Raw genomic sequence first — 7,513 nt, forward strand, 5'->3', positions numbered from 1 at the left:
GAATGGTACTACCTAGGTTTTCCTCTAGGATTTTTATGGCATTAGGTCTAACATTTAAGTCTCTAATCCATCTTGAATTAATTTTCGTTTAAGGAGTAAGGAAAGGATCCAGTTTCAGCTTTCTACTTATGGCTAGCCAATTTTCCCAGCACCATTTATTAAATAGGGAATCCTTTCCCCATTTCTTGTTTCTCTCAGGTTTGTCAAAGATCAGATGGCTGTAGATGTGTGGTATTATTTCTGAGGACTCTGTTCTGTTCCATTGGTCTATATCTCTGTTTTGGTACCAGTACCATGCTGTTTTGGTTACTGTAGCCTTGTAGTATAGTTTGAAGTCAGGTAGCGTGATGCCTCCAGCTTTGTTCTTTTGACTTAGGATTGTCTTGGAGATGCGGGCTCTTTTTTGGTTCCATATGAACTTTAAAGCAGTTTTTTCCAATTCTGTGAAGAAGCTCATTGGTAGCTTGATGGGGATGGCATTGAATCTATAAATCACCTTGGGCAGTATGGCCATTTTCACGATATTGATTCTTCCTATCCATGAGCATGGTATGTTCTTCCCTGATGAACATTGATGCAAAAATCCTCAATAAAATACTGGCAAACCGGATTCAGCAGCACATCAAAAAGCTTATCCACCATGATCAAGTGGGCTTCATCCCTGGGATGCAAGGCTGGTTCAACATTCGCAAATCAATAAACATAATCCAGCATATAAACAGAACCAAAGACAAGAACCACATCATTATCTCAATAGATGCAGAAAAGGCTTTTGATAAAATTCAACAGCCCTTCATGCTAAAAACGCTCAATAAATTCAGTATTGATGGAACGTACCTCAAAATAATCAGAGCTATTTATGACAAACCCACAGCCAATATCATACTGAATGGGCAAAAACTGGAAAAATTCCCTTTGAAAACCGGCACAAGACAGGGATGCCCTCTCTCACCACTCCTATTCAACATAGTGTTGGAAGTTCTGGCTAGGGCAATCAGGCAAGAGAAAGAAATCAAGGGGATTCAGTTAGGAAAAGAAGAAGTCAAATTGTCCCTGTTTGCAGACGACATGATTGTATATTTAGAAAACCCCATTGTCTCAGCCCAAAATCTCCTTAAGCTGATAAGCAACTTCAGCAAAGTCTCAGGATACAAAATTAATGTGCAAAAATCACAAGCATTCTTATACACCAGTGACAGTCAAACAGAGAGCCAAATCAGGAATGAACTTCCATTCACAATTGCTTCAAAGAGAATAAAATACCTAGGAATCCAACTTACAAGGGATATAAAGGACCTCTTCAAGGAGAACTACAAACCACTGCTCAGTGAAATAAAAGAAGATAAATGTATTTGAATAATTTAATTGGAGAAAGACCTGGCTAAGGATGACAACAACTTTCAAGTAGGTTGAATATTTCTCAGATGATGGTAATCATTTATTTCTCAATTTTCCTCAATCAAGAACAATTTATTCAATTTTAAATGATAGTGCAAGGGTTACAGTAGGATGTAAAAATGAACATTTAAAAATTTAGCTAACATGTATTGAATGCCTAGAATTTTGTATATTCTCTGATAAATATTGGGGTTATAATTATGAATGTTTGGGTTAAACTGTATCCCCCAAAAAGATATGTTGGAGTCTTAATTGTGAGTATCTGTGAATGTGACCTTATTTGGAAATAGAGTTTTTACAGATGTAATCAAGTTAAGATGAAATCATTAGGGTAAGCCCTTATCCAATAGGAAAGGTGTCCTCATAAGCACAGGGAAATGTGGACATAGACGCACAGAGAGAGGAGAATGCCACGTGAAGACACAGAGATACTCATAGAAAGAAGACGATATAGAGACATCACCTCATCCACAGGGAGGACAGCCATGTGAAGATGGGGACAGAAATTGGAGTTATGCTGTAGCGAGCCTTGGCTGCCGGAAGCTGGAAGAAGCAGTGAAAATCTTTCTCTAGATTCTTCATAGAATACATGGCCTGGCCAAATCCTTCAGTTTGGACTGCTAGCCTCAAGAACTGTGAGACAATAAATGTCTATTGTTTTTAGCCACCCAATTTGTAGTACCTTGTTGCGGTAGCCCTAGCAAATGAACATACTATGTAGACATTATTTTTGGCTCTGAGAAATGCAAAGCCTAGTGGGTAAATGGGAAATGGTGTATTTTTAGTCCAGTGTGTCTATAATACTTCCACGTTACATGCAAAATCCTGATTTTCCCTCAGATTCATCTCACATACTAGTACTACTTTCTCTTTATGATCCTTTTGATTCTCACATAATTTAAAATTGATTTATTGAAACAGTGTGTATCCTTTTGAATTGCAAAGATGCATTTTGATGTTAACTCCTCTAATATCTCCTGTGAGCCCAAACGGTATTTGGCACAATTCATTGAATAAGGAAGAAATGAATGATAAAGGTGATATTTAAATGGAGATCACATTCAGTGAAATGGAATTCCCTTACACTCTGTATGAAAAACCATCTATAATGTACAAACTACATGCTTACTTACTTTTTATTAAATTCAGTGTGATAAGTGCTATAATTAGCATATGGACAAGACAGGAACATAGAGGTTGAAATAATTAACTTGGACTAGAGGAGTCAATAAAGAGGGGCTTAAGATGTTTCTGAATTTCTGTTCTGAGAAATATTATAAAGTGCTGTCCATAAAATGAGAGATATAATATCACCCCAGCATTTCCCTTCGAGTTCAAGGAAGGTAAATTTTGTTAATGTGTCAACTATAGTTTTTGAGGCTAATATCAGAAAAATCTGCAGTTGTTGTTGTTGTTTTTGAGATGAAGTCTCACACTGTCACCCAGGCTGGAGTGCAGTAGCACGATCTTGGCTCACTGTGATCTCCATCTCCCGGGTTCAAGCAATTCTCCTGCCTCAGCCTCCCCAGTAGCTGGGATTACAGGCATGTGCCACCAGGTCAGCTTTTTTTTTTTTTTTTTTTTTTTTTTTTTTTTTTTTTTTTTGCATTTTGGGATGCCGAGGCAGGCAGATCATTTGACTGTGGCCCTCTTTGCATCTTAGATGCAGAATATACTGATTTACAGGATTGTCCACTTTAGTACACAATTTATATTTGTAATGAGTTCTAGGCAACAAATCTTCACTTGACCTCAAGAAGAGTGAGATGATGCTTTAAGGTAAGCAACTGTGGATAGCAGTTTTCAGTTTTCCTTTCTAAATCGTAGAGAACTAAAATAATCCTTAGAGAAGAATAGAGTCTCTTTTAGCTTTTTATTTTTATTTTACTTTTTTTCAGTTACACTAAAGTATAACTAAAAACTAAAAAATTATATAGTATCCAAAATATGTAAGGAATTTATACAACTCAATAGCAAAAAACAAACAAGAAACCCTCAACCCAACCAAAAAACAAATAGTCCAATTCAAAAATGAGCAATGAACCTGAATAGACATTTTTCCAAAGAAGACATACAAATGGCCAACAGGTATATAAAAAGAGAGGGTTTTTTTTGTAAATAGCTGTTCTCCTGGGCCTGCAATTTATGTTCAAAATTTTACCCATCACAGTTCTCATTTTAAAGACAAGATGCCTAGAATGCTAATTAGTTCATTCAATTACCTCCTCTTCTTTATAGCAGTCTGGCAAGGTCATTCACCATCCTCAAGGTGGTGTGGACCTTTCATTTCAGCTGACTAAACTTGAACCTCAGGTGGGATGGAGTGAGCATCTTTCTCCTTGTTATCTTTCTCTGTGCCAGGAACGGTTCCCACTTCCTACTGAGATAAAACTTAGTCCCTCTTACACCTCTACTTCATGGGCTCTTACTGCCTCTTGTCATGGGCATCTTAGTCACTACAGTGGTCACTGCTGCCATTGGTAAGAAGTAATTGCTCAACTCTCTTTACCTCAGATTTCCACATTTCCATCAGCTTCTGTCCCAGGGACAGACATACTCCCCAGAAGGTGGGAGTGATTATCTGATGTCCTACACAAAAGTTTCCGGAACTACATTAGATGAAGAGGTGACAACAGTAAAGATATACAGGGCATTGTGGTGAACAATTTCTTCCCTACTGGCGGATTGCCAGCTCTTCTAAATATTAAGCAGTTTATAATCTTCTGAATCCTCCAAACCCTTCTGAATTTTTGCGCTCTAGCTAACTTTCTGTTATTTGGGTTTGTCCAATGCTTTCTATTAATTTAAAGAGTAATTTTATTTTGACTTCTGCTTATATGCGATTTCACAGCCACTTATCTTTCATCTTTTATAAACAAATTTTAATTTGAGAAAATAGTAATTGATGAAAATGGATGGAGGAGCAAATGTGGAAATCCAGAAACTGGCCCAGATGTATGACAGGTGGCAGAGAAAAGCCAGACTGAAATTGAAAAGAGGATACAGATAATCCACAGAGATAAATAAGAAATTTTAGAATAAGAGAAAATTTAGTCTTTGAAACCATTTCCAGGAATAATATTAATAATATTTTACTTGTATATAACTTATAAAATGTTTTGCATGGTTATATCATTTGACATCTAGGATAATACTATAAGACAGTCATTATTCTCATTTTAAAATGAAGAAATCAAGGACAAAAGAGTCAAAGTGATTTACCAAAATTCACAGGACTAAAATTGTCCCATGACAATGACTTAAACGCAAGTCATCTGATTTCAAGGATGTGCTTATATCTTTACAGCCTAGTGATGAAATAAGCACCATGTGATCATATCTATAATGTTGAAATTGAAGTGAAAAAAAATGCATTCTGGCTTCCTAGTGACTTGCACTGGATAGTTTAGTTTTCAAAGCTGCATACCATATCAAGCTACTCCTTGATACTACACAAATATGTCAGCTGTTTAAGCTTTCTAAATGGTTAAAAAAAAACCCTAGAGCCCCATAAATGTAAAAGTCCCCTTTATCTAGGGGCCTTGTGCATTCTGTGTTGTGCTAGACACATACATTTCAACAGCCATAGTTATGTTTTAACCAAACCCTAAGAGAAGAAAAAGTCATGGCAAAGGTGAAAGATTGGTGCTGGGAGTAGTTGGACAGTACACCCCACTAGGCAATCATATCAGTACTATTTATCTCATTTCTAATGGATTGTTCTTATGCATGTTTGTATACATGCCTGTGAGTTTATGCATATGAGAAGCTGAGGGAAACACTTTGTTCACAAATGCATAATGATTGTATAGAATCTCTGAGGTGGAAGAAACCTTGGAGATCATGAAATAATACAGATTAGAAACTTTCCTCCTTTCAAAGACAAACCATTTTAAAAATAGTCTAATTGTTGGAAATGGCATCTCTATACTAAGTTTAAAATCTATCTCTGTATAACCCAATTGTCCCAGTTTGGCCCTAGAGGGCTTTACACTCTGTTGACAATTCTTCAAATATGTGAAGATTGTTATCATTCATTGTCCCTTATAAGCCTCGTCTTCCTCAAGGAAAATATTTATAGTTCTTTCAATCATTTCACATATGAAATAACTGCCCTTATATTTATGTACTCCATATTGTTGCAGACCCCTTCAAATGTGGCATTTATCCCAATGACAACCACACAGACGTGGTGAGATGCAACATTTAGTAGAAGGATGACTTGCCTTATTTAAATGGATTTAGCTCTTGGGAGAGCTATGCCTCAGTGCTAATGCTTATTGGATTTATTCTTAAGGGAATCTGTATCCTTAGTATGTGAGCTGCTAAGTCATTTTATACTTGCACAGTACTTTTGAGCTTAAAGTCACTTTCCATTTAATATATTTAAATTTCAGCTTACGATTTTAATCTGCCCAGATTTTCTGTAATTTCACTTCTCTTATCTTGTGAAGGCCCTTCCCTGCTCACATTTGTGTCATCCACAACATTGATGGGAACATATTTTCTATCTTTGCTTTTTGTGGTACATGAGGTAGTACCCAAGTAAAGCCTTTCTTGGGCTTACTTCAAGAAATAACCATGGAAGGTTGCAGTCAATATATGAATCAGAGCTTCACAGGTACTACTGTTTAAGCAACATCAAATCCACCTTATGGTACTGTCTTCTGGACCAAATTCTCTATTCATTTTACCAGTTAGTGTGCCAGTGCCTTTGTCTAACACTAACCACTGTCCTATTCTTTGATAATGTAATGGTCATCTTCTTTTAAAATGTGGCAGTTTCACTTAGTAAAGTGTTTTTTTAGCTAGAAAGTATATTTCCCAACCTCCTTTGTAATTTGTGTGGCCATGTTACTATGTCTGGTCAATGGGACGAGAGTCAAATAATCTATGTATTTTCCTTCTCTTCCCACTTACTGGGAGATGACAAGTGAAGCAGTTCCCTTGGACCTGAGGGAAGCCGCATGTCAATTATGGAAGTTTCTATTGCCTTCTACTGTCTATTTTCACATTTTTAGGCAACTTTAATACAGCTGCTTATATCACATATAGCAGGCGAAAGAAAAGAATTATCAAGTGTTTGATACGTGTACTATTTATCTTCCAATTTAGCAATTTTATTGTTCAATAATAATTTATGCCAATAGATACTTCTTTTTTTTTTTGCCTAAGTTCACATCAGATGGATCAACATCATAACAAGGTTGGAGGAAAGCACCTCTCACAATAAATGTGAAAACCCAATCATCCTGTTTATGAACTACAAAAGGATCAATAGGTACTTCTCTTACATGTGGATACTTTAAGAAAGTGTTATCTATCAGTCATTCATAATCTGATGTATAGGAGTATAATCATAGAATATAATAAACATATTGTTGACAATAACAGAACTCAGAATAATCAGAATTTAGACTGTGGATGAGTTGGATGAGCGACAGATATTTAGTTTTGGAGAATGGAGTACTTGTTAAGAGTGTTGTTAGGTGAAATTAGTAGATTTGTATAGCTGTAAATAGGCCACTATCAGGGCCCTGTGTGATTGAATGAAAAATACAAAGGCAAAAGTTCAGAAAAATAGAATTAGCAGGACCAAAAGTTAACTCTGGCTCTTTTGCAGTTTTGATCAGAGACCTACTTGTATGCGTTGCATTTTTGGATCACACTCTACATACAGGGAACCATAGTCACCAAGGCCTATTTTTGGCTTTTTGTGGCACAAGGTGTGGTGCCTAATGAGAGCCATAAGGAAAATCTTGCAAGCTAGAAACATTAGTCAACCCCAACTCAGCCCAGGCCCTTTGTCTAGTAGACATACAGTGCTGTCTACTCTATACCAGAATTTACAGTTTGAATTTAAAGAAGGATGGGGGGTGGGGGAAAGCCAGAATAAGAACAGAAACAATGAACAGTGGGAGGGAATATTTACCAGACACTGCTATTGGAAGGAAATTCACTTTATTTTGTTTATATGACTCCTCACCTTGATTCTACTTCTCTCTCTTCTCTTCTCTATATTAATAAAGATAGACCTTTCAGGTTTTTCTTTTTAGTGACATATGAAACTTATTATGATGAATGTTAATGAAAAAGTTGTTGCTTGAAGTGTTGA

At 36.4% G+C, this 7,513-nt stretch overlaps 1 pseudogene; it reads right to left on the reverse strand.

Moving 5' to 3' along the window:
* Nucleotides 1–6,577: 6,577 nt before the first annotated feature.
* On the reverse strand, nucleotides 6,578–6,673 carry LOC119622492 (small nucleolar RNA U13; annotated as a pseudogene).
* Nucleotides 6,674–7,513: the final 840 nt, after the last annotated feature.

This window comes from Chlorocebus sabaeus, chromosome 4 (assembly GCF_047675955.1).
Source record: "Chlorocebus sabaeus isolate Y175 chromosome 4, mChlSab1.0.hap1, whole genome shotgun sequence".
NCBI classification, from domain to species: Eukaryota; Metazoa; Chordata; class Mammalia; order Primates; family Cercopithecidae; genus Chlorocebus; species Chlorocebus sabaeus.